Source organism: Harpia harpyja, chromosome 6, assembly GCF_026419915.1.
Source record: "Harpia harpyja isolate bHarHar1 chromosome 6, bHarHar1 primary haplotype, whole genome shotgun sequence".
Taxonomy (NCBI): domain Eukaryota; kingdom Metazoa; phylum Chordata; class Aves; order Accipitriformes; family Accipitridae; genus Harpia; species Harpia harpyja.
Genome location: NC_068945.1, coordinates 45893529 through 45902321, shown reverse-complemented (window position 1 = coordinate 45902321; position 8793 = coordinate 45893529).

Genomic DNA, 8793 nt, shown 5'->3' with positions numbered 1-8793 from the left:
AGACAAAAGCCAGCATCGCTGATGACATTAGCATGTCATCAACACACAGGCAACATCAATTGCAAAAAGTATAATTATACCACTTCCAATTAGCTGTCATCACCTGAAATAATTAAACAACAAAAAGCTCTTAAGCTAGCAAACAATTGATGAAATGATTTAAATATTTTCCCTTCTCATGTTGCTTCTCAACAGACATCATTATGGTACTATTGACTCAAATTTTAGTTGATAGAAGACCAGGTAAAATAGATTTTGCTGTCATGAAGGAAAGCCCCCTGCAAACAAAGCCAAATTCTTTAGTGCCATTCTAGGCAGACTTATTTTTCCTGCTGCTTTTGCGTTCTGTGTGAGACTAAACACAGAACGGTTTGCGTTGGAAGGGACATTTAAAGATCATCTAGTCCACCCCCCTGCTGTGGGCAGGGACACCTTCCACTAGATCAGGTTGCTCAAAGCCCTGTGCAACCTGACCTTGAACATGTAGTCTTCCAAAAATGAAAACCCTGAGCTGGGAGTCATATCACGCAATTAATTTTAAAGCAAAATTCCTCCTCCAAAATTATAAAAATCAAAAGCATAGTATGGTGTTTAATCAGGTGGCATCTGCTTTTTTATAGCTCAGATTGTTTGATGAAAATTGTGCACTATTTTCAGAAACATATTTTGAAATTCACTGCCAAGCTTGTGTTTTGTGAGTTTGAGGAATATTATTAACACTTCATGAAATGAAGAGGCTTACAAACCTTTGTTTACTGTAGCACAGTCTTTATCACCCTGTTATATGAGGAATGTACACATTCCAGGGGGAATAAGACTGAAAAGTCTATGTTAAAAACTCCAGGAGAGCATTAGACCATGGTGCATGGCAAACAGATCTGCCCGTGTAGCCACTCTGGTGTGCACACAGACTTGCCCAGGCTTTGAGAGTATTTCTTCTGGTAAGAAGACTTGTCCATGCAGATCCACTACAGGTTAAAGGTTTTGGATTCACACAGCACCAACTACACAGCCATCATTCAACAAGAATAAACATGGAGGTCATATTTTAGGGAGGCAAAAAGTTGTTAAATAGTGAATTAGGCCTACAAATGATTCAAGGCTAGTGTTCTGGTTTTGTGCCAAGAGTCACACGACAGCAGCCCGGAGGACGTGTGTCTTAAAGAATGATATTATTGCCTGTTCAGTCAGTGAGCAGGATATGCAGGAAGATGGAAAGTTTTTGAAAGCTTGGGGGTTTTTTGTCACATACTGATGACTGGCAAGGGAAGTTAGCCAGAATTTAGGAGCAGAGGTGTCAGTTGCCCAAAGGCAGAATGACTGTTGTCCTTAAAAGTAGCACATTGGACATCCATGTACAGGGGGCTGAGGCATTCAGTGAAACCTCTGGAATGAGGGTGGAGCAAAACATTGGACAAAGTGGAAGCATGGCAGTTCCTTTATGAAGAGAACTGTACTGAGCTCAACAGAGAGGTCCTGACCAAGTAAATAACTTATGCTGTGGAAGCTGAGTGGCAGGTTCCCCCAGGTAGGTTTCCAGGACGGGTTCCAGTATGTGGAATTGGACTCACCTGGTTAATGTCATGCTCCATCAGGGTAACATTCTCAGAAGAACTTATTTACTGTAGGCACAATATTGCATTGATGAAGTGAAATTGCTTCCAGTTCTGAAGTTAACTTGCTTACAGCTAGTTCAGAGGTGAAGAGAAGCATTACCAAGGAGTTGTTTGGGAGAAGCAGGCTGATGTAGAGACAGACTTAGTATTAATGAGGCTCAAGTAACTGAGCTTTTTTAAGCTTTCAGGGTGTGCTTCAGGTATAAGAGACCAGTAACAGGGCTCTTTATTGTTTTAAAACCCCATTATTCATTTGTGTTTTACATTTCTACAGGAAGTTTATATGTAGTTTACATCTTGGAAATACTACTTTGTGTCACTGGCCAGTGATTCCAGTGGGAAGACTCACAGGAATAGAGTAATAGAGTACCCAGGATGAATAATGAGTATATTGGAGGAGCTCTGTGCTGTCTTAGAAGAGAGGATTCAGCTGCAGAAAGATGGAAGATTATATAGTAATTGCTGGAGCACTTGAACTGATTCAAAGAAAAATGCTGTAAGGACAGGTCATCTTGAGAAATCATGGCATTAATGTTCTTCAGGCACAGTGGGTTTCTATTCAAAACTAAAAGGAATGATATAATGTGCTTACAATGAATAGTGAACTTAGTCTTTAAAATTTTCAAAGTCAAGCCATTGGGTTTTATTTCTTTTCAATTTGTTTACTTTTATGCAGTAAGGAGTCTGGAAATGTATTCAACATGTCAGGTTCTGTCCATTCAGAAATACAGCCTGAGTGTAGGTATGAAATGTGTTCTCTCATCACATGCTGAAAATAGATTTGATCTGGTTTGTGTAAACTGCGTCTCCAAAAGTTGTCAATAATCTCTTCCAAACAGCACTTTCCCAGCAGTTCTGTTGTTTAGAAACAGAAATGCAAGGAAAACTGGAAAGAAAAAGTGGTTTGGGTGTTTTTTTTTAACTACCACTCTTTAGCAAATCAGGCCAAGATCACAGGAATACAACACCCAAATTATTTCAGAATCTTCCATCCTCAGTCTAGAGATAAAGCTCACATGTTGTTCAGAGTCCTGAATCTCATGCTACTAAAATTCCAGAAAGGTACTTTTTTTCTGATTGGTCTGCATGTCAGTCTACCTCCTTTTCCATACAAATCTCATTGTCCCTGATGATAGCATTCTGCTAAGCTTAGAAGAGACTGTTCCTTAGGAGACAGTTTAAAAAAAGACAAAAAAAGGAAAAATGAAAAAAACACAGTTTAAAATGCATCAAATTGCATTTCCATGAAGATTTACTAACTTAGAGAGTTTTTAGAGCATTTAGAGTTGTTGGAGCAGTTGTCTGTCATCATGTTGGATACGTACTTAGAAATGGGAGCACTTCAGGATGGGGTTTCATCCGACACCCCTAAGTGCTAAATCTTAGATGTGCTATTACATTTTCATAACATCTGTTGCTTTGATTCCCCTGTGGGTTTTAGAGCAGCAAATCTTGATCAAGGCCCAATGCTTTCATGTCATCGTTTCTCTTCACCACTGATTCGATGGGACACGCTCTGTCTCTGGTGGGAGACACCTGCAGCTACACACCCAATTCCACCACTAATCCTTGGTGTAATTCTGACTGCTTTTACTTCCCTGTTTTCATGTTTGTAACAGGGAGAAAGGGAGGGAGAAGGAGAGTTTCATTCTCTTCAAATGTGTTTTCTGGGGATATAAATAGAATTTTCAGTCCCAAAAGCTGTTACGCTTTTGAGGAAAAATGATGAGTGGTAACAATGGGAAGCAGCCAGGCAAAATTTCCTGAGCTGGTTAAAAGCCTTGCAGAATATGCAAGATCTTGGGGAATTAGTGCATGCGATTTAATTTCCATGCTTTCCATTTAGTAAACATTTATTCTCAATGGTATCTTTCAAAAGGTCACAATCAATGTTGGGTTCATACTAAAGATATTTAATTTTTCTCTGGTAAAAAGAAACCCCTTGATCCCAGCCACTGGTAAATTAATACACAAATAAAATTAGAGATGTTTTCCACTTTTTGCAATGATGAGCAGGGAGTGAAAGCTAATTATTCAATAATAATAATGAAGTTTATAATTCCCATGCAATCTTGTTTATTGATGGGTATATGCTATATTCTGTTTGCTTAAACTCTAAGGCCCAAGGAAAAAAGAGTTGCTTGGTGCTCCAGGTCTCTTGCAGCCATTCTTGACTTCAAATATCTTATTAAGATTTTTTTCCCAAAGAGGCAGAGAACACATCTGTCCTAGCACAGACATCTAAAAGTTAGACATCTTGCTTCAACCTGTTTGCCTAGGGCTTTTTGTGGTCAGTGAAGAGAAACACTCATCTTTAGAGTGTAATTCACCTCAGCCTCGTATAAACACCTCAGTTAAGCAGGGTGAAAGTAGTTACATCTCTCTGTAGATTGTGAAAAAAGGTTATGGTGACCAGTTTAGATATGGGTGTGTAAAATTAGAAGTAAATCCCACCACAGTGCTTACTTGGGCCACTTCTGGAGCTTTCTTCTCAGCCCACTACCTGTTTTAGAACATGGTAACTTCATAATTCAAGCTCTCAAGTTCTTCTTATACAAAAAACTTTGTTCATAATGCCTCTCAATTTTGTTATCAATAAATATCATCTTGAGAATCATTAATAAAATTTTGAAGAAGTATAAATCCCTCAAATATCTTTGAGAAGCTGCTTTTGTAACATTCCTTTGCTAACATTCCTGATTGTTCTTCCACTGATGTCTTCCCTTTAGGCGGTACCTTACCCATCTTACAGTTCTTGTAGTGATATATAGCCTTTCTGTTACAGTAATTAGTCATATATTGGTATAACAAATACTTTGCTGGTAGATTAGATGTGCTGCTCTGAAGTGTTGCTTATCTCATTCTATCAAGATATCCTGCTAAGCCCATATGATCAACCTTTGACAAGGAAATACTGCTTTATTTTTTTCCCCCACTTTTCTAAGGATCCTGCCCTGCTGAACAGTGTACTAAAATTTTGCATGCTTTTGAAATTACCAGGAACTACCACTTAACTGAGGTGTTCCTCTTAGCTTTGCACAGTAGTATTGCCATTGTATCTGTGATGGTCAAGAGATAAATGCATGGTGAGGTAGAGAGTGGTAATGTAACTTACAAGGCCATTGACAAGGTGTGGTGGGTTGACCCAGTTCAGCAGCTAAGCACCACCCAGCTACTCACCTGCCCTGTCCCCAGCGGGGCAGGGGAGAGAAAAGGAAGAGCAAAGTGAGAACACCTGTGGGTCGAGATAGTTTAAGAAGCAAAGTGGAAGAAAAAAACCAAAATGAAACAATTGACACAAAGGCAATCACCGACCACCTCCCACTAGTAGACCAATGCCCAGCCAGCCTCCAAGCAATGCCTCCCTTTGCAAAACACCTCTCCCCTCAGTTTTTATTGCTGAGCATGATTTTATATGGCATGAAAGATCCCTTTGTTCAGTTTGGGTCAGCTGCCTTTGTTGTGTCCCCTCCCAACTTCTTGCACACCCCGAACGTACTCACTGGGAGGGCAAAGCGGGAATGTCTTGATGCTGTGGAAGGACTGCTCAGCAATAACCAAAACACTGGTGTGTTACCTACACTTCTACTCACAAATCCAAAACATCACAAGATCCAAACGAGCATCATACCGGCTGCTATGAACAAAATCCATCCATACCAGCCAGACCCAGTGCAATCTCCACCACTTATTCCACATCATTTATGTCACACTCAGGTCTTACACTATCCCATACATCCCCATTAAGCACCACCCTCCCTCCTGTCATGTGATATATATATACAGGTATCATTCCCTTAGTCTATGGGCCACCCCTGTAAAATGTTCATAAAATGTCCATTGAGTTTTTTTAACCCATGACATGGGCTTCATGTGTTGTGGTGGTTGCTCAGGACAGGAGAGATGGCATATTGTGTTAAATTATTGGCTCAGGTTTGGTCACTGCTGTACTTGCCTGGCGTCTTGTGAGGCTCATTCTCCGTCGGTTCAGGTGATTCTTGCTGTAGTACTTCCTATTATATGGAACTCAAATCACATGTTATTGTCCTGCAAGGTTTAGTCTCCTTGGGGTACACACTAGATTTCCCCATTCTTCCACATTATCCACCAACTGTACCCAGGCCTTTGAGCGAAATGCCCTATACCCCTAGCTCCAAAACCCTAGAGGCTGATGTTGGGTCTCTCCAGGTGCCTTCTGCCAGAGGCTCCAGCTGAGGTCATGCTCCCTGGCAGCAGCATAAAGAACATTTCTCACATGTGGTCCTCTCTAGACTGGCCCATGGGCTACTGCCTGAACTATCTGCTGTTTGATCTGTTCAACAGCTTGTTGTTGCTCAGAGCCTCAGTCAAAATAGTTCTTTTGGGTCACTCAACAGAAAGGACTCACAAGCTGACTGTAACCTGGAATATGCATTTTCCAGAATCACATAATGCCTAGGAAAGATTGGGTTTCTTTTTTTGCCAACCGGTGGGGACATGACTGTTATCTTATTGATCATATCTATGGGATGTGGCAATGCCCATCTTGCCATTTTATTCCCCAGAACTGGATCTCTCATGCAAGTCCTTTGATCTTGCTTTGTTTTATGGCAAAATCAGCTTTTGGAGGAATCTGAATTTTTCTTTCTCTTTCTCAAACACTTCCTCTGCTGTGTTGCCCCACACGATGATGAGTTTCTGAGCACACAAGCCCTTCTTCAAATATGAAAGAGCCGTCCTCAGCCAAGTTACAAATACAGCTATCTGGAAAAAGCTTCAGCATAAAAGGATCATCCTCACAGGCTTTCCTGAGGTCTGGAAAGATGAAACACAAAACTCAGTCCAGCTACTGAGAAAACACACAGGAGTTGTCCACAGTTAACTCAAGACATAACAAAAATAAATAAAGCATTCCAAGAAGGCTAGGGAGTGAGGGATCAATACTGACCTCAATCAACTGAAAGTGGCTGGTATAATGAGAAATACTCTTTCTCCCTACAAACTTCACCTCTTTTCTTTTTTTTCCATTATTGCAAACACATCCTTATTTTTCAAACTGAATTTATCAGTTTTTTCCCTAATCATTCAGTAATACCTCAAATCACATTAGAACCTCTTTCCTCTTCACATGCAGAGCTGTATGTTTAAGGTCCTTGTAAGCAGCTCTCTGTACCCTTGATAGTTCCTGGTTCCTGCCGATAAGAAAAGTTTTGTGCCAAATTCCATGGTCTCTCAGAAAGCCTTCTGCCTTCCTCCACTAAACTTACTCCACTACAAATTTGTTATCTAGCTGAGCATCTATCTGTTGATCCATTCTCAGGTTACCTGTAAAAGCTTGACTGCTCCAGACACATCTCAGTATATGTTTGGAAGGAAACCTCTTCCTTTTAATTCCTAGTATTGCCCTGGCCATCTCTGGTGGCTGACTGCAGGTCTCAGACCGGGGCCCGGCAGACAGGCTTAAGAATTTCAGAGCTAATTCTGCAGGCCAATTTCTACTGCCTCATCAGCAATAATTCACTTGGATTAGTACTGGAAGTCTCTTTCCCTTTTCTCTTTTGTTCTGAAATGTGTATGCCTATTTCCACATGGCATTTTGCTATAGCCATGATGGTCTGAGAATGCTGAAAAAACAGCCTTTATGGTCTAATATCAGCTAGAAGGTATTACCTTTGTCCTCTCCATTGCTAGTTTATGGTTCAAACCACTAATGAAAATATGGGCTAGAAAATTAATCAGAATAGACTTCTTAAGGACCCCATTTGAAATGTCACCTAAGTACGAATGTGAAACATTTGTAACTGCTCTTCAAGAACTTTTTTTCACCAATTGTGCACCCAAACATAATTTCCCCTAGAGCATTTCTTCTGTGCTTACTTCTGAATTGCTCTTAGTTCATCTAAAAAGTGTATTAAAATCAAATAAAATTAATATATTTTATATCTTCGATCATAAGCTAGTTGTCCCATAAAAGAAGAATATTAGATTGAGTCCATGTCACATATTAGCCATATTTCATTTCCATGTATGCTTGACCAATTTTCTAGGAACTTGTAATCCTCCACAGTTTTTCAAATATATGGCATATCAGAATATATTCAAATATTTTCTAAAATAGTTCTCAGGTTACTGCCTGAATTCTCACCATTGAATTATGGGTGAATTTTATCTGGAACTGTTGACTTGAATACATATATTAAATCTAAATATTCAGCAGTCCCACCAACACCATGCCTGTAGCGCATTCCCTTTTCCATGTTAAAATTAATTTCATTACAGAATTGACTGCCATTTACCTTTGTGAAGGCTCGAGCAAAGAAAGTGTTGAATACTCCAACACTGTCTGCAGTTTGTCTTCCCTTCTGTTTACTAAATCCCTCTACTCTCCTCTGTTTTCTTCTTCCTTTGACATTTTAACAGAAATTTTCTTTGACATCTTCAACTGAAATATATTTTGCATTACAATCTTCCTAAATTTATTTGTCTATATTTTTGTTATTCCTTTATAGCAGTCCTTCTGGCACATGCCAATTTTTTGAGATCTCATACAACTCCTTCTACATTTTGGATATTTGAAGCTTTCCTGATGCAGGCACCATAGTGTCTCTTTCTGCTCACTGTCTCTGAACTCTTTAAACCAGGTTTGTCATTATATGTTTAGAATAGCCCCTTTCAAAAGCTACCAGTTCACTTGAACTTCCTGATCCCTTACATTATCTTCCTAGGTGATCTCAGTCTCAGCTCCCTAGGTTGTGTCAAAGCTGTTTTCCCACTTTTTTCTGTGCAGTAGCAAAGGCTGTTATTACATTATTACTTTCATCCCCAAATTATTTCCCACCTTTAGGTTTTCAATCAGTTCCTTCCTGTCAGTTAGATTTGAAATACTGCTTTCCTAGTAAAACTGAAGTCCTACCTTCCTGAAACCAAAAGTTTGTCCTCAACACTGGCGATCTGATGACTTGGTTTGTCTGTACCCTGACACATGGGATCCTTGTAATCAAAAAGTTATATGGATAGTAAAAATCTACCTTATTACCTGGCCTTTGGATGGTTCTGATGGTAGCTCAAAGACTCCTTCATCTGTCTCCTCTTCCAATTTTCCTCTTCATGTAACAGTGTGTTCTTTCCCCTTTTGATCTTCACCTACAGGTAGTGTACAAGCCTCTTTCCTACCTTTTCGTCTTCTTTATTTGATGCT